This window comes from Pecten maximus, chromosome 13 (assembly GCF_902652985.1).
Source record: "Pecten maximus chromosome 13, xPecMax1.1, whole genome shotgun sequence".
Taxonomy (NCBI): domain Eukaryota; kingdom Metazoa; phylum Mollusca; class Bivalvia; order Pectinida; family Pectinidae; genus Pecten; species Pecten maximus.
Genome location: NC_047027.1, coordinates 28,727,595 through 28,747,147, shown reverse-complemented (window position 1 = coordinate 28,747,147; position 19,553 = coordinate 28,727,595).

The window sequence follows — 19,553 nt, the reverse complement described above, 5'->3', positions numbered from 1 at the left end:
CAACTGTATCAGTGAACAGGTATTTAATGGTTTGCTTCAAAATCATTGAATAGGTATTATCATTCGTTGTTAAATTTGGAAGACTCTGTTATTAAGAAAATTATGCAGCATTTATCTCATTGCAAAAGCTGTGTTTTGCCCTCCTAACTCTCCTTCTGTTGACATATCATAAGACTCCTATATATCCAATCAAGCATGTACATAATAATGAAAGAGTCTTTTTCTTTCATATCAAAACCGTTTTGGCAGAAAATGTGTCCCAACCAACGATTTTCTTACTTTTTAATTTTTTGTTTTATTTAAGGTTTTCATTAAAAATACTTATAATATTTTGAAAAATCATACCCTTTTTGACAAACTGTAATTTTGCACACAATCTTCATTATTTTTAATGTTTCAATGATGAACGAAAGCATAATTTGCCGATGAAAATTGTCGTAAATTGACCGATTTTGACGTGTCCGCGATTAAATTGTCAACGTCAGAGAAAAGTTCTATCAACCATACTTTGAGAATCAATTAGGAAATGAGTTCTCCAAGTTTTTTCATATAATTTGATTTGCAGTTCGACACATTTGTCATTTTACGGAAGATGCAGTGCTTTTTTTATTGCCCCGTCACTTTCCTTTCTTTTTTATAAAACACCGCGTCACTGCATGCCGACACGACTTCAATTTAAATTCTATTTATATTTCAAGGTTTAATGGAAGTGATGTCAAACTTGTTGCTGCCTGTGTAATAAATGAAGGGATATTTTTGCTGAAATGAAATTATTACATTGTATTACGTGGCCCTTTCAGTTTATTGCTGGAAGTAAATGTATAAAATGAATTTTTTGAAGTTGAGACCAACTTTTTAAACTTGACACCAGCGATGACGTTGACATCATAATATTTTCGTTATTCAAACCTGATATATTAAAAATAAGGCATACAATAACTTGACCCGCATCTACAGAATATCTTCTTTGCAAATCTCTTTTTACGTGATGTCCAAGGAAGACCTACCTACAGCTCCAAATTATATAAATGCAAGAAAACTGCTATTTTTCTTTTGTATTTCGTTTAGTGCCGGTGTGATGTTGAAAGCGGACCTGAGATGTCGTTAAAAATGGATCGTTTCATTGAAAATGACAACTTAAAATGTCAACAATTCTCAACGGATGGTCTGTTAAAAATTGACCGTTGAACATTGACTGTTTAACACAATCTTCACTGATCTACTCCATTGGACATGACATACACGGTTTAAGTTTGATCACCCCTCTCCCTTCCCTGTAACTGCCCTCGTCTGAGTAGGGATAGGCTCCCAATTCATCGTAATTTTGACATTGTTTAAGCATAATCTCAGTACTAGCTGATTCGATATTCAGAAACTTATTAACATTATGATGATATCCGATTGGTTAAACAACGAAAAGTTTTACGTGCTCTTTCCTTTTATTTTTTGTTGTGACAACCCGTGCTTAAACCTTTTTTTCGCTGCGATGAGACTTATCAAAATCCAAAACGAGGCTAGAAATGCAAGTAAGATGTCGATCACCACAGTACACAATCAAGTACAGACAACCCCTTGTATAATACATACAAGTGTGCCAATGTGCATGCTGCAAATTATGACATCAAGAACTTTCATCCGATGCATTCCCAATAAAGAAGGAAAGGGGATAAATTTGGAGACGTTGAACAACAATAGGCCTAGAACTAAGTCAAGGTCAGAATATAGGTTACTGTAATTTGAAACACTGCGGCTATGTGGAGAAACCATTCTCTCAAATTGTAGTTAGCTACACAGGTATACAAGATTGAAAATACTGCATGCACTTATAATGTATTAGTTATAACCACGGTGATTACTGGAGGTAATACACCGCTCGGTCAGAGAAATCTCTATGTTGATTTGCTGAACGTAAGACTAGTAACCCAGAGGTCACAGGTTCGATTTCTAGTGGAGATAGTGATTTAAATATAATAAATCATATGCTCTGTTATGCAATTGTAAGTCAAGCCATTATTTTGCAAATGTTTTATAATTTATTTTTCCTTAATAAGTTAGAAGTACTCTATTTAATACAAAATTAATAATAATATTTGAAAAAAAAAGATAATACAATCCTTGATAATACTAATAGCTATTGCTGATATTCCTGTATCTTTTTACAGGTCAGCGCATGCAACAAGAGCCAGTGTATTTTGACAACTAAATACTTTGCAATGCCGATGCTTATTGAAGTACATGTGAGTTGGAAAGGGTTTACTAAACCTGTTTTCTTGTTATTTTTTTAATGAGACTGGGAAAGGGGCATGGGGTAGGTATGGTACATGGCTCTTGGGCCACTCAGTTGGTCAGGGCACCAGCTACGTAGCCTCAGGTGAAGATCAAGTGTGCATGCTTCTTGGGAAGCTGAGAAACAGACGACTGGTCTGTGCTGTTGTGGTTGTCTCCTTGAGCAGTACACTTTACCCGTATTGCTATGAATGGCATGTGGCTGGCCTTCAATGTGTTGTTCAGTAAGGAAGTCATCAGCTACTACGATTTTACTTTTTGCTAAGTTACAAAAGTCACGCTGTATCTGGATCTAAGAGGAGGAGTGCATGAGACCTTAACACAATAATGAAGGTAAAATTATATCGGAGACTGATCTATCCCTGAATTCTCTACAGCTGTGAAGACTGATACCAATTGACCATTCGGACATCAAGTGTATTCGACAGTTTAAACACCATTTAGTGAAATACATACTAAACGTCCGTAAATCTACACACTCAGATATGTTCTTACAAGAATAGATGTTAAAATTTAAAAAAAAAACTTATTTTTCACGTACTAGTATTTATATCCTATGGCAACCAAAAGCTTCAGAATTAAACCACGAAAAAGGATTTTATTTTCGATATTGTTACTCTTCTGAACACATACGGACTTAATAGCCATCTTGACAACTATTTCAGGTTTCCCACAAATAAATAGTATATAAGACTAGTCTATGGAGAGGTTTTTTGGTCCAAAAATAACTTTTCCGGAGAAAGAATAAATAGCGAGCTGGATTTCAGTCGGCTTCAACCTATTCATGATAGTTACCACATCCTTGAAATTATCAAGTAATAGTCTAATAGTAAAGTGGACATATTGTGTCATCAATGTCTTCGTGTCAGAACATGTTATGATGACACGTAACATTATACAGCTACAAATGTACCTTTATATCAATAGCAGAGATTCGGACGGAATTGAGCGGTGTATTGGCAGCATATGACGCTGGCTAATATGGGTAATGCTGAATTCTAACAAACTAACCATGGAGCGATACCATCCCTTTTTATACAAGACCTGTTAATATGTGATTACTTGTAACGCGACGCGTTGTGAATTTTTTTTTTTATTTCTATGATAAAAATAAACATTAATTCATATGCAAAATAGAGGAAGTGAAAAATTATTCCAACATGCAGACGATTTTTTATTTTCTGATTTTTTCCATCATTGATAGGTCTGTCTTGTTGGATAATTCTACACCTTAACAAACTGTACTGAACACCAACGTTTGTAATACTAAACAGATATGTTTTGAATGTAATTTTGATGTCTTGACTTATGTCAGCAATCATGTACTAGTCTGATGTTACATATATATGAAATCAATGACAATGAATTACTACACATGATTATTATAGATACATGCATGTACTTACACTGTACAGTAACACTAGTTATTATAGTCGACTCCCCGACAACATTCCCAGGTACTTACACTGTACAGTAACATTGGTTATTATAGTCGACTCCCCGACAACATTCCCAGTTACTTACACTGTACAGTAACACTAGTTATTATAGTCGACTCCCCGACAACATTCCTAGTTACTTACACTGTACAGTAACACTTGTTATTATAGCCGACTCCCCGACAACATTCCTAGTTACTTGCACTGTACAGTAACACTTGTTATTATAGTCGACTCCCCGATAACATTCCCAGTTACTTACACTGTACAGTAACACTGGTTATTATAGTCGACTCCCCGACAACATTCCAAGTTACTTACACTGTACAGTAACACTGGTTATTATAGTCGACTCCCCGACAACATTCCAAGTTACTTACACTGTATAGTAACACTGATCACTGTAGTCGACTCCCCGACAACATTCCTAGCAGTACACCTGTACGTTCCGTGTTCTGATCTGTCCAGTTGTCCCAGTGACAACACAGGTGAGACAGTTAAGTTGGTGTTGTCCGGTCGTGTCCAGACAAAGGTACAGCCAGGTCTACAGTCCGCTGTACAGGTGATGTCCGGTAACGTGTCACCCTCTGTCCTGGTGTAGGTAGTGTCGGACGGGGACAGAGCTAAGGAGGTTCCGGGGCCGTCTACCATATTTATGTTTTGAAATTTAAACGTAGACAACTGTTATGTCAGTTTCGTGATAAAGAAGGCGTTATGGTAATATGTGACGTAACATTGATTTATATAAATGGTTACAACAATTACAAAAAAAAGACTTATTGGATGTGTGTATTACACATTGATGTAGATATGGATCCCCGTGGCTTTCAATATTTGTTTCCGATGAAAAATATTTTGTAAGAAGGTTCGCGTTAATACAAAGTTTGTAAAATAACAGGTAATATTGGCAATAAAAACAGGAATATTTTCTTTTCCGTTTTATTTACTACCAACAACAATCCACCTTCTCGAGAACATGGTGGTCTAGCAGTAGGATACTTGAATACGTGACCGAAAGATCACTTGTTGACATACCGGTGCGGGCGCTGTGTGGTATCCGTGAACAACATATTTTACTTCGTTGTGTTCCAGTCAGCTGCTTATGGGTGTGTGATTGGGTAGTGTAAAGCATGTAAGCTATTAGAATAACAAATGTTTGCCCCGGCTTTATGATCACAGGGGTGTTTAAAAGATAGTATCAGGTTGCTGAGGACAAAATGTCCACATATATTAATGTATGAACACTGAGGCATTTATATTGTTACGGTATAGCAATATATTCGATTGATTTCACTGAAAGTTTATTGGATCCTAATGAGCACGTGATACTTCCGTTATTAATTGTTATGAAGCAAAGACCAAAAACATTAATAGTAAATTATATTTGGTTATATTCCTTGTTGAAATTATTTATTCGTTAAAAGTAGGTGGTGTAGAAAATTGCAAATCGTTCGATCACGATTACATTTCATAACTTATTTCTGGTCACGTTATTTTTTTACGTTTTACTTACACTGTATGATAACATTTATGGCTGTAGTTGACTCCCCGACAATATTCCTAGTTACTCACACTGTACAGTAACACTAGTTATCCTAGTCGACTCCCCGACAATATTCCTAGCTGTACACCTGTACGTCCCGTGTTCTGATATTTCCAGTTGTCCCAGTGACAACACAGGTGAGACAGTAAAGTTGGTGTTGTCCGGTCGTGTCCAGACAAAGGTACAGCCAGGTCTACAGTCCGCTGTACAGGTGATGTCCGGTAAGGTGTCCCCCTCTGTCCTGGTGTAGGTAGTGTCGGACGGGGACAGAGCTATGGAGGTACCAGGGCCGTCTGAATACATGAAAGTTTAAGTTTAAGTTTAAATGCATATTTAGATTAGACGCATTCAATATATACAATATGTAAAAAGCAATCCATGAATATGTTACGGATATATCGGTGACCAATAGGACATTTGAAACTTGTCCTGCCACAATGTCTACCAGACTAACATGAACTTACTAGCATTATTCTGTGATACATTTTGAATGTTTTCTTTAAAACGAGCTGGAAAACAAATGGAACTATATTTCTGGTCAAAATCGAAATTTTATCAAGAAACTGTGAAATTGTAAAAGACAATGTTTCTGCCCTTGTTGGTAATGAATGATTTGGAAGGCAAATCCGTGCTTCTATATTGTGCTGTATGTTTATTCATTTTTTCCCCCCACTTTTGTAAAAGCATCGTTACAGTTAAACAAAAGTCAAATAAAAATATGACTGCGAATATATATCATGACTATAGTTAAATATATAAAATCTACCGTACAATCAAATGCATTTTCAATATTCCATAGTTATACTGACACAAACCGTACACATTATTTAGTAACTGATCTATCTACTCACAATTTAGCACTGATGCACACATAAGTTTGCCGTTTTATTTTTACTCGTATTTATGATCGAACAAAAAAATAAGATAATTACGCAAACTGGGCTTTCTCGTACATTTGTATCTTTCGATGAAGATACATCGTATGTGAACTTCGTGAGTTTGCATCATGAACATAGGTTACTATATATCAATTAACATGTATGAATCGCCAGGTGTATTTTATTACATTGCAAGTCATTGCTGTATTGACAACTAATAATACTGGCACAATAGGCAACATATTGCGTATGAACATATAACACCCACCTGTCACGTTAAGTGTATAATCATCACTGTCCAGTGTCTGGTCAGGTAGGTAAAGGTTGTTACGTCTACAGTACCACACAGATCCATGGTATCCCGTCTGTGGCTGTATGATCCACCGGAACACTGTACCAAGGTCTCCAGACGTTACACATGAACAGACATCCGGTGTACAGGGGACGGCTGGTGTTACTTGGGTGCTGTAACATTGGTCACCAGCTACTTGTATACTACCTTCTGTAGTAGTGACGTCAGAGCGGCGGTAAAACTGGACAATGATGGCCTCCTCTGGTACATCACACGTCAGTGTAAACTCAGTCCCAGGGACAGCGTACTCAGATGACCCGGTCAGGGTTACAGCGTCTGAGTATCAAATTGGATGATACGTTTAATGTGAATGTACCGCTGTTTCTTTAAGGAGTATTGAACTGTTACCAAATGGGAGTATACAGTCGACATGAATACAAGTCGAGTGACAGACATATAGAATATCGCAGGGTAATATAAAACATCAATCTGTCACCCAAATTATATCGACTGTATAATAACAACAGTTCAATGCGTATGTATACATTCATGAAGATTCTTTTTTATTATGTATTTACTGTAGCTTTAGACGTATTTAAATCTGCCGCTTACCCTGTCACTTACGTCATCAAGTTCAAATACCGGAACAGACGAAATTTTCAAAAGAATTGATATAGTCCCTCATGTCGTTATCAATAGCAATGACATACAATGGTTTTGGCACAAATTTGGCTTTAAAGCCGTTTTCTGCGCAATGATACACGGTTATCATTTTGTAGTGATGCGGCGTTGAATGGGTACAACTGGATAGACCCGATTCCCCGAAATCACGTATGTTTTTTATCGTCTTGATATACGTTATTTTCGGTAGAAAATCAGCTCTTAAATTCTAAATTAAAGTCATCATGATAGAAGGTGAAAATGATTCCAAGGATATTTCGCTCGAAACATATTCCCGTCTAACCGGTCATATCAGTGTTACTAATTTATCAGACGATGATTTAATTTAACATTGGCTCGATTTCAGAGTAAGATAGGCCTTTGATATCCGTGCTAACAAAACAAAAATAAAATGAAATAAAATCTAGTAGACCTATACATACACAACCGGAAACCATGTTCATAATCCCGATTTTTCACTATTTATGGACTGTTATGTTGTGTAAAGCATTTCTAAAAAATCGAAAACAATCCCCTGTGAGTGTGAGTACATTGACATTTTGATAATTTCGTATAGATGAAAAATAGCGCTTATAACCAGTGTCGAACTCATTTCTTTGATAAACATTCGAAAGCTCTACAGACCGAAAGTAACTGGCGGTCATCATTTTAAACTGCAACACCTTGAGCTGTATAATTGCAGTATACAGTCTTATGAAAACAATTTGGTTTACTAAAGATATAAAGACAAATGACACACAGAATGTAAATATTACACTATAAACTATGATCCGGTCTAGTCTTATTGGTCTGGTATGGTCTGGTTAAACTTTTCATACTAAAATTGAATGCAGGTAATGTTCTCTCACCAACACATTTAGCCATATGTATCTAAAAGTTGTAATGCTGCAATGAGTAGCTATTGCCTTATGGTCTTAAGACGGTGGTTGTGGTCTTTCGGTCCTAAGACAATTGCTCTCGCCTTGCGGTTCCAGGGCGGTGGCTCTCGCCCTACGATTGTCACCATTGTAGGGCGGTGGCTCTCGCCTCACTGTTCTAGGGTGGTGGCTCTCGTTTTACGATTATAGAGCGGTGGCTCTCGCTTTACGACTATAGGGCGGTGGCCCTCGCCTTGCGATTCTCGGGTGGAGGCTCTCGTCTTACGGTCATGTGGCGGTGGCTCTCGTCTTTCAGTTCTAGGGCAGTGGCTCTCACCTTACGATTATAGGGCGGTGGCTCTCGTCTTACGGTCATGTGGCGGTGGCTCTATCTTTACGATTATAGTGCGGTTGTTCTTGCCTTGTGGTTCTAGGGTGGTGGCTTTTGTCTTACGGTTCTAGGGCGGTGGCTCTCGCCTTACGATTATAGGGCGGGGGCTCTCGCCTTACGGTCATGTGGCGGTCATTATAGTGCGTTGTTCTCGCCTTGTGGTTCTAGGGTGGTGGCTCTCGCCTTATGATTATAGGGTGGTAGCTATCGCCTTACGGTCCCAGGTTTGAGGCTCCCGCCTTACAATTATAGGGTGCTGGTTCTCGCCCTACGATTATAAGGCGATGACTCTCGTCTTACGGTCATAGGGCGGTGACTCTCGTCCTACGGTTCTAGGGCGGTGGCTCTAGCCTTACGGTTCTAGGGCGGGGGCTCTCACCTTACGATTATAAGGCGGCGGATCGCAAGTTACGATTATAGGGCGGTGGCTCGCGTGTGACGGTCGTAGGGTGGTGGCTCTCGTCTTACGATTCTAGGGTGGTGGTTTTTGTCTTACGGTTCTAGGGCGGTGGCTCTCGCCGTACGACTATAGGACGGTGGCTCTCGCCTTACGGTTCAAGGGGGATTGCTCTGGTCTTGCAGTTCTTGGATGGTGGCTCTCGTTTTACGGTGTTTGGGCAGTGGCTCTCGCCTTAATGTTCTAGGGCGGTGGCTCTCGACCTCGTGGTGACTCTCGTCTTACGGTTCTAGGGCGGTGGCAATCGCCTTATGGTCCTAGGGAGTGGCTATCGCCTGATGGTACTATGACGGTGGCACTAGGCTTAGGATTATATGCGGTGGTTCTCGCCATAGGATTATAGGGCGGTGGCTCTCGCCTTACGATTTTAGGACGGTGGATCTCGCCTTACGATTATAGAGCGGTGGCTCTTGCCTTACCGTCCTACATGTAGGTTGGTTGCTCTTGCCTTACGATTAAATTGTGGTGGCTTTCGTCTTACGATTCTAGGGCGGTGGTTCTCGTCTTAAGGTCATGTAGCGGTGGCTCTGGTCATACGGTTCCAGGGCGAGGGCTCTCACATTACGATTATAAGGTTGTGGCTCTCGTCTAACGGTACTAGGTTGGTGGCTCTCGTCTAACAGTTCTAGGGTGGTTGATCTTGTCTCACGGTTCTAGGGTGTTGGCTCTCGCCTTCCGTTTTAGAGCGGTGGCTCTCGTCTTACGGTCCTAGGGCGGTGGCTCTCGTCTTACGGTCCTAGGGTGGTGGCTCTCGTCTTACGGTTCTAGGGTGGTGGCTTTTGTCTTACGGTTCTAGGGCGGTGGCTCTCGCCTTACGGTTATAGGGCGGGGGCTCTCGCCTTACGGTCATGTGGCGGTCATTATAGTGCGGTTGTTCTCGCCTTGTAGTTCTAGGGTAGTGACTCTCGCCTTACGATTATAGGGTGGTGGCTCTCGCCTTACGGTTCCAGGTTTTTGGCTCCCGCCTTACGATTATAGGGTGCTGGTTCTCGCCTTACGATTATAACGCAGTGGCTCTCGTCTTACGGTCATGTTGCGGTGGCTCTGGTAATACGGTATTAGGGCGGTGGCTCTCGTCCTACGGTTCTAGGATGGTGGCTTTTGTCTTACGGTTCTAGGGCGGTGGCTCTCGCCGTACGATTTTAAGGCGGTGACTCTCTCCTTACGATTATAGTACGGTAGTTCTCGCCTTGTGGTTCTAGGGTGGTGGCTCTCACCTTACTATTATAGGGTGGTGGCTCTCGCCTTACGGTCCAAGGTTGGTGGCTCTCGCCGTACGATTATAGGGTGGTGGCTGTCGCCTTACGGTTATAGGGCGGTGCCTCTCGCTTTACGATTATAGGGCGGTGGCTCTCGCCGTACGATTATAGGGTGGTGGCTGTCGCCTTACGGTTATAGGGCGGTGCCTCTCGCTTTACGATTATAGGGCGGTAGCTCTCGTTTTACGGTCATGTAGCGGTGGTTCTGGCCATACGGTCCTAGGGCGATGGCTCTCGGCCTACGGTCCAAAGGTGGTGGCTCTCGTCTTACGGTTCTAGGGTGTTGGCTTTTGTCTAACGGTTCTAGGGCGGTGGTTCTCGTCGTACGATTATGTGGCGGTGACTCTCGCCTTACGTTTATAGTACGGTATTTCTCGTCTTACGGTTCTAGGGTGGTGGCTCTCGTCTTACGATTCTAGGGTGGTGGTTTTTGTCTAACGGTTCTAGGGCGGTGGCTCTCAACTTACTATTATAGGGTGGTGGCTCTCGCCTTACGATTATAGGGTGGTTGCTCTCGCCTTACGATTCTAGGGCGGTGGCTCTCGTCTTACGGTTCAAGGGCGTTGGCTCTCGCCTTACGGTTCTAGGGTGGGGGCTCTCGTCTAACGGTCCTAGGTTGGTGGCTCTCGTCTTCCGGTTCTATGGTGGTGGCCCTCGCCTTACGATTATAGGGTGGTGGCTCTCGCCATACGGTTATAGGGCTGTGGCTCTTGCTTTACGATTATAGCGCGATGGCTCTCGCCTTACGAATTTAGGGCGTTGGCTCTCGTCCCTCGGTCTTGTAGGGGTGGCTCTGGCCATAGGGCGGCGACTCTCGTTTTACGATCATAGTACGGTAGTTCTCGCCCTGCGGTTCTAGGGTGGTGGCTCTCACCTTACGATTATAGGGTGGTGGCTGTCGCCTTACGGTTATAGGGCGGTCGCTCTCGCCTTACGATTCTAGGGCGGTGGCTCTCGTCTTACGGTCATTTAGCGGTGGTTCTGGCCGTACGGTCCTAGGGCGATGGCTCTCGTCCTACGGTCCAAGGGTGGTGGCTCTCGTCTTACGGTTCTAGGGTGGCGGCTTTTGTCTAACGGTTCTAGGGCGTCGTACGATTATAGGGCGGTGACTCTCGCCTTACGATTATAGAACGGTAGTTCACGCCTTGCGGTTTTAGGGTGGTGGCTCTCACCTTACTATTATAGGTTGGTGGCTCTCGCCTTACGGTCCTAGGTTGGTGGCTCTCGCCTTACGATTATAGGGTGGTGGCTCTCGCCTTATGATTCTAGGGCGGTGGCTCTCGTCTTAAGGCCATGTAGCGGTGGTTCAGGCCATACGGTCCTTGGGCGATGGCTCTCGTCCTACGGTTCTAGGGCGGTGGCTCTCGCCTTACGATTCTAGGGCGGGGGCTCTCACCTTACTGTGATAGGGCGGTGGCTCCAACCTTACGGTTGTAGGGCGTTGGCTCTCACCTTACGATTCTAAGGCGGTGGCACTCGCCATACGATTAAAGGGCAATGGCTCTCGTCCTACGGTTCTAGGGCGTTGGCTCTCGCCTTACGGTTATAGGGCGGTGGTTCCAACCTTACTGTTCTAGGGCGAGGGCTCTCGCCTTACGATTATAAGGTGGTGGCTTCCGCCTTACGATTACAGGACGGTGGCTCTCGTCTTACTGTCCTAGGTTGGTGGCTCTCGTCTTACGGTTCTAGGGTGATGGCTCTCACCTTACTATTATAGGGTGGTGGCTCTCGCCTTATGGTCCTAGGTTGGTGGCTCTCGCCTTACGATTATCGGGTGGTTGTTCTCGCCTTACGATTATAGGGTGGTGGCTCTCGCCTTTCGATTCTAGGGCGGTGGCTCTCACCTTACTATTATAGGGTGGTGGCTCACGCACTACGATAATAGGTTGGTGGCCCTCGCCATACGATTAAAGGGTGGTGGCTCTCGCCATACGATTATAGGGTGGTGGCTCTCGCCTTTCGATTCTAGGGTGGTGGCTCTCACCTTTCTATTATAGGGTGGTGGCTCACGCCCTACGATAATAGGGTGGTGGCTCTCGCCTTACGGTTATAGGGCGGTGGCTCTCGCTTTACGATTATAGGGCGGTGGATCTCGCTTTACGATTATAGGGCGGTGGCTCTCGCCTTACGATTTTAGGGCGCAGGCTCCCACCTTACGGTTCTAGGGCGGGTGCTCTCACCTTACTATTATAGGGTGGTGGCTCTCGCCTTACGGTCCTAGGGTGGTGGCTTTCGCCTTACGATAATAGGGCGGTGACTTTCGTCTTACTGTCCTAAGTTGGCGGCTCTCGTCTTACTATTATAGGGCGGTGGCTCTCGCCTTACGGTTCTAGGGCGGGGGCTCTCACCTTACGATTATAGGGCGATGGCTCTCGTACTACGGTTCTAGGGCGGTTCCTCTCGCCTTACTGTGACAAGGCCTTGGCTCCCACATTACGGTTCTAGGACGATGGCTCCCACCTTACGATTATAAGGTGGTGGCTTTCACCTTACGATAATAGGGCGGTGGCTCTCGTCTTACTGTCCTAGGTTGGTGGCTCTCGTCTTACGGTTCTAGGGTGATGGCTCTCACCTTACTATTATAGGGTGGTGGCTCTCGCCTTATGGTCCTAGGTTGGTGGCTCTCGCCTTACGATTATCGGGTGATGGCTGTCGCCTTACGGTTATAGGGCGGTGGCTCTCGCTTTACGATTATAAGGCGGTTGCTCGCGCCTCACGGTTCTAGGGTGGTGGCTCTCGCTTTGCTATTATAGTGCGATGGCTCTCGCCTTACGATTTTAGGACGTTGGCTCTCGTCCCTCGGTCATGTAGCGGTGGCTCTGGCCATAGGGCGGCGACTCTCGCCTTACGATTATAGTACGGCAGTTCTCGCCTTGTGGTTCTAAGGTGGTGGCTCTCACCTTACTATCATAAGGTGGTGGCTCTCGCCTTACGGTCCTAGGTCAGTGGCTCTCGCCTTACGGTCATTTAGCGGTGGTTCTGGTCATACGGTTCTATGGCGATGGCTCTCGCCTTACGATTCTAGGGCGGTGGCTCTCGCCTTTCGATTATAGGGCGTCTCGCCTTACGATTATCTAACCATAATGTGATAGGGCGATGGCTCCCACCTGACGGTTCTAGGGCGAGGGCTCTCACCTTACGATTATATGGTGGTGGCTTTCGCCTTACGATTACAGGGCGGTGGCTCTCGTCTTACGGTCCTAGGTTGGTGACCCTCGCCATACGATTATAGGGTGGTGGCTCTCGCCATACGATTATAGGGTGGTGGCTCTCGTCATACGATTATAGAGTGGTGGCTCTCACCCTACTGTTATAGGGCGGTGACTCCCACCTTACTATTATAGGGTGGTGGCTCTCGCCTCACGGTCCTAGGGTGGTGGCTTTCGCCTTACGATAATAGGGCGGTGGCTTTCGTCTTACTGTCCTAAGTTGGCGGCTCTTGTCTTACGGTTCTAGGGTGGTGGCCCTCGCCTTGCGATTACAGGGTGGTGGCTTTTGTCTAACGGTTCTAGGGCGATGGCTCTCACCTTACGGTTATAAGGTGGTGGCTTTCGCCTTACGATAATAGGGCGGTGGCTCTCGCCGTATGATAATAGGGCGGTGGCTCTCGTCTTACGGTCCTAGGTTGGTGGCTCTCGTCTTACAGTTTTAGGGTGGTGACTCTCGCCTTACGGTTATAGGGCGGTGGCTCTCGCCTTTCGATTATAGAGCGTCTCGCCTTACGATTATAGTACGGTAGTTCTCGACTTGCGGTTCTAGGGTGGTGGCCCTCACCTTACGCTCCTAGGTTGGTGGCTCTCGCCCTACGATAATAGGGTGGTGGCTCTCGCTTTACGATTATAGTGTTTTGGCTCTCGTCTTACGGTCATGTAGTGGTGGTTCTGGCCATACGGTCCTAGGGCGGTGGCTCTCGTCCTACGGTTCTAGGACGGTGGCTCTCTCCTTACGGTTTTAGGACGAGGGCTCTCACCTTACGATTATAAGGTGGTGGCTTTACCTTACGATAATAGGGCAGTGGCTCTCGTCTTACGGTCCTAGGTTGGTAGCTCTCTTCTTACGGTTTTAGGGTGGTGGCTCTTGTCTTACGGTTCTAGGGCGATGGCTCTCACCTTACTATTATAGAGTGGTTGTTCTCGCCTTACGATTATAGGGTGGTGGCTCTCGCCTTTCGATTCTAGGGCGGTGGCTCTCACCTTACTATTATAGGGTGGTGGCTCACGCCCTACGATAATAGGTTGGTGGCCCTCGCCATACGATTAAAGGGTGGTGGCTCTCGCCATACGATTATAGGGTGGTGGCTCTCGCCTTTCGATTCTAGGGTGGTGGCTCTCACCTTTCTATTATAGGGTGGTGGCTCACGCCCTACGATAATAGGGTGGTGGCTCTCGCCTTACGGTTATAGGGCGGTGGCTCTCGCTTTACGATTATAGGGCGGTGGCTCTCGCCTTACGATTTTAGGGCGCAGGCTCCCACCTTACGGTTCTAGGGCGGGTGCTCTCACCTTACTATTATAGGGTGGTGGCTCTCGCCTTACGGTCCTAGGGTGGTGGCTTTCGCCTTACGATAATAGGGCGGTGGCTTTCGTCTTACTGTCCTAAGTTGGCGGCTCTCGTCTTACGGTTCTAGGGTGGTGGCTCTTGTCTTACGGTTCTGGGGCGGTGGCTCTCACCTTACGATTATAGGGCGATGGCTCTCGTACTACGGTTCTAGGGCGGTTCCTCTCGCCTTACTGTGACAAGGCCTTGGCTCCCACATTACGGTTCTAGGACGATGGCTCCCACCTTACGATTATAAGGTGGTGGCTTTCACCTTACGATAATAGGGCGGTGGCTCTCGTCTTACGGTCCTAGGTTGGTGGCCTTCGCCATACGAATATAGGGCGATGTCTCTCGCCTTACGATTATAGTATGGTAGTTCTCGCCTTGCGGTTCTAGGGTGGTGGCTCTCGCCTTACGCTCCTAGGTTAGGGGCTCTCGCCCTACGGCTCTAGGGCGGTGGCTTCCGCTTTACGATTATAGGGCTGTGGCTCTCTCCTCACTATTATAGGGTGGTGGCTCTCGCCTTACGCTCCTAGGTTGGTGGCTCTCGCCCTACGATTATAGGGTGGTGGCTCTCAACTTACGGTTATAGGGCGGTGACTATCGCTTTACGATTATAGGGCGTAGGCTCTCGCTTTACGATTCTAGGGCGGTTGCTCTCGTCCTGCGGTTCTAGGGCGGTTCCTCTCGGCTTACTGTTACAAGGCGGTGGCTCCCACCTAACGGTTCTAGGACGAGGGCTCTCACCTTACGATTATAAGGTGGTGGCTTTACCTTACGATAATAGGACGGTGGCTCTCGTCTTACGGTCCTAGGTTGGTGGCTCTTGTCTTACGGTTCTAGGGTGGTGGCCCTCGCCATACGAATATAGGGCGGTGACTCTCGCCTTGCGATTATAGTACGGTAGTTATCGCCTTGCGGTTCTAGGGTGGTGGCTCTCACCTTACTATTATAGGTTGGTGGCTCTCGCCCTACGATAATAGGGTGGTGGCTCTCGCCTTACGGTTATAGGGTGGTCGCTCTCGCCTTACGGTTCTAGGGCGGGTTCTCTCACCTTACTATTATAGGGTGGTGGCTTTCGTCTTACTGTCCTAAGTTGGCGGCTCTTGTCTTACGGTTCTAGGGTAGTGGCTTTTGTCTTACGGTTCTAGGGCGGTGGCTCTAGCCTTACTATTATAGGGTGGTGGCTCTCGCCTTACGGTCCTAGGGCGGTGGCTCTTGCTTTACAATTAAAGGGCGGTGGCTCTCGCCTTACGGTTCTAGGGCGGGGGGTGTCACCTTACGATTATAGGGCGGTGGCTTTCGTCTGACTGTCCTAGTTTGGCGGCTCTCGTCTTACGGTTCTAGGGTGGTGGCTCTCGTCTTACGGTCCTATGTTGGTGGCTCTCGTCTTACGGTTTGAGGGTGGTGGCTCTTGTCTTACGGTTCTAGGGTGGTGGCCCTCGCCTTACGGTCCTAGGGTGGTGGCTTTCGCCTAACAATAATAGGGCGGTGGCTTTCGTCTTACTGTCCTAGTTTGGCGGCTCTCGTCTTACGGTTCTAGGGTGGTGGCTCTCGTCTTACGGTCCTAGGTTGGTGGCTCTCGTCTTACGGTTTGAGGGTGGTGGCTCTTGTCTGACGGTTCTAGGGTAGTGGCCCTCGCCATACGATTATAGGGCGGTGGCTCTCGTCTTAAGATCCTAGTGCGGTGGCTCTCGCCTTACGATTATAGGGCGGTTGCTCTCGCCTTACGATCCTAGGGCGGTGCTCTCGCCTTATTATCTGAGGGCGGTGGCTCTCGCCTTACGATTATTGGGCGGTGGCTCTCGTCTTACTGTCCTAGGGCGGTGGCTCTTGCCTTGCGATTATAAGGCGTTGGCTCTCGCCTTACGGTTATATGGCGGTTGCTCTCAGCTTACGGTTGTAGGATGGTGGCTCTCGCCTTACGATTATAGGGCGGTGGCTTTCGTCTTACGGTCCTAGGGCGGTGGCTCTCAACTTACGATCATAGGGCGGTGGCTCTCGCCCTACGATTATAGGGCGGTGGCTCTCGCCTTACGATTATAGGGTGGTGGCTCTCGCCTTACGGTTATAGGGCGGTGGCTCTCGCTTTACGATTATAGGGTGATGGCTCTCGCCTTACGATTTTAGGGCGGTGGCTCTCGTCTGACGGTCATGTAGCGGTGGCTCTGGCCATACGGTTCTAGGGCGGTGGCTCCCAACTTACGGTTCTAGGGCGATGACTCTCACCTTACGATTATCAGGGTGGTGGCTCTCGCCTTACGGTTCTAGAGGGGGGGGGGGCTCTCGCTTAACGATTATAGGGCGATGGTTCTCGCTTTACGATTATTGTGCGATGGGTCTCACCTTACGGTCCTAGGTTGGTGGCTCTCGCCTTACCATTATAATGCGGTGGCTCTCGCCTTCCGAGTTTAGGGCGCTGGCTCTCGTCTTACGGTCATTTGGCGGTGGCTCTGGCCATACGGTTATAGGGCGGTGGCTCTCGCCTTACGGTTATAGGGCGGTGGCTACCCCCTTACGGTTCTATTGCGATGGCTCTTACATTACGATGATATGGCGGTGGCTCTCGTCTTACGATTATAGAGCGGTGGCTCTCGTCTTACGGTTGAAGGGTGGTGGCTCTGATCTTGCGGTTCTAGGGTGGTGGCTCTCGCCTTAATGTTCTAGGGCGGTGGCTCTCGTCCTACGTTCCTGTGGCGTTGGTTCTCGCCTTACGGTCCTGTGGTGGTGGCTCTCGTTTTACGATCCTAAGGCGGTGGCTCTCGTCCCACGGTCTTACGGCGGTGGCTCTTACCTTACGGTTCTAGGGCGGTGGCTCTTGCATTACAGTTAAAGGGCATTGTCTCTCGACTTACGGTGATAGGGCGGTGGCTCTCGTCTTACGCTCTATATAAACAGTCGGTGTAGTATGATTGGCTCGCTAGCATACTTTGTACGCAGTGATTGGTTACCTGCTGTTTGTGATGTCACCATTTATAGAAGTAAAATGCAAAAAAAAAAAAAATATTGCAATCCGAATGTAATTGGTGAAATCAGAGTGATCCGCATATCTAAACAGGATTGTAAGACATTGCTTTGCTTTTTCTTGCCCAGTTGCTATTTTATTTGGTTATGGTCGGAATTCGATAAAATCAGAGAGACATGCGTATGAACAACATGTTCATTATTGTCCGCTCGTAGACGCACTGTATACACAATTATATATCCCATTAACAATTTATCTCATAAACAATTTATCTCCATGATTACTCGAGCTTCTGCATACCCATCTTTTTTCAAATTTCCCTATTATTGTTTACTAATATATTAACTGTTTATAACCATTAGTTATACATGGTTTATGGTTTGATATGAGTTATACAATTATAAACTTTGGAGTGCTAAAGTCATGAAACATTCATTATCATACTATTAGCCTATTTTTTTTTTAATATCAAATATTAGTACAACTCACATGGACAGTAAAACATCACATAACTCGGAAATGGTGAATATGTGTAAATAATCATATCAAAACGAGAAACATAACTTCGTCTTACCTAAATAAAACTTCATATAATGTTGAGGCTTCAGTGGTTCATTGAGGAATCTTAGATACAGTTAATACACTGATTCCAGGAATTCACAACTATACTGTTGGCGGCGGTCAGTTTATCAATATGTTTGTTTGTTTGCTTGCTGAGTTTATCGTCCGATGAACAGTTAGTCTCATTTTGAGGCGGACTCTCCTTGTAGTAGTTGATGACTACCTCATTAAAAAACACGGAAGGCCAGTCGTATGCCATCATGCGCCGTTAGGGTACAGTGCCTTCCCAAGGGACACGACCACGACAGCACACGTCGGTCCGTTTCTCAGCTTATCGATAGCCTAATGGTAACATTACGAATATCCTATGTATGGTGGGATTCTTAACGGCAGTCGTTACATACGCGACCAGCAAGGTTTCCCTGAATTCAAACTAATATTCCGGTTTACTTCGAAATGTTTCATACACATATTGATTTTAATATAGCACGATTAACATTTACATGTTTTCACCTTTCAACTCATTTACGTGCCCACAATATGTAATGGCGATAACATATTGAGATTTGTGAGGGTTTCACGTGACGTAAAATGTTATTATCCTCAGCATCACAAAACATATCATAACCCGACATAAATGAGTTGTTTAATTTATACAAAAATATATAACACCCATTTATATGAATTTAGTAGCATATACATTTACACCATGCAGCGGTTTCGTTCTGTTAGAATTCGTAACAATCACAAGGTGTTATCTTTGAAGAAAAAAGCCAGAAAGAATCAGTGAAAAAACTACAAATCTATTATCTTATAAATACATGTATATACCAACCAAAAATATAGTTTCATTAAAATGGATTTGATGGAGGGAGGGACGGACGAATGACGGGCAAATGGCCGACCGGACGGTCGGACAGACAGACAGACAAAGAGACACACAGGTAGCTTTGGTACTGTATATATATAGTATAGGCGCTAGGAAAACAGCCAATTGACAATGATTACATTGCATTATCTTTTGCATAGTGAAACAACAAATACAAATATTATGATACAGTTGAGGTTCACGTCACCATCTGTATATCTAAACTGTATTAAGGGTATCGTTACCACACCAACAAACAGTCTAATGACGTCACTCGGCACGATTTAAATAGACTCACTAAATGTATCAAATAAAAGCTACTTTTTTTATATAATGACAGGGTTGATACGAGTAAGTGTACATTATATACGTACCTGACGATGATGAGACTGTCAATAGTAGTGAGATGAACCAGTAAATTTTTATGCCACTTTTGGATACAGATACGTGTTGATTCTGTAGGTACATTTTGGACGTATATCTGTTTACGTACATGTCGTATGCAAACTTCCTGGTCGGTATACTAGTAAATACAACT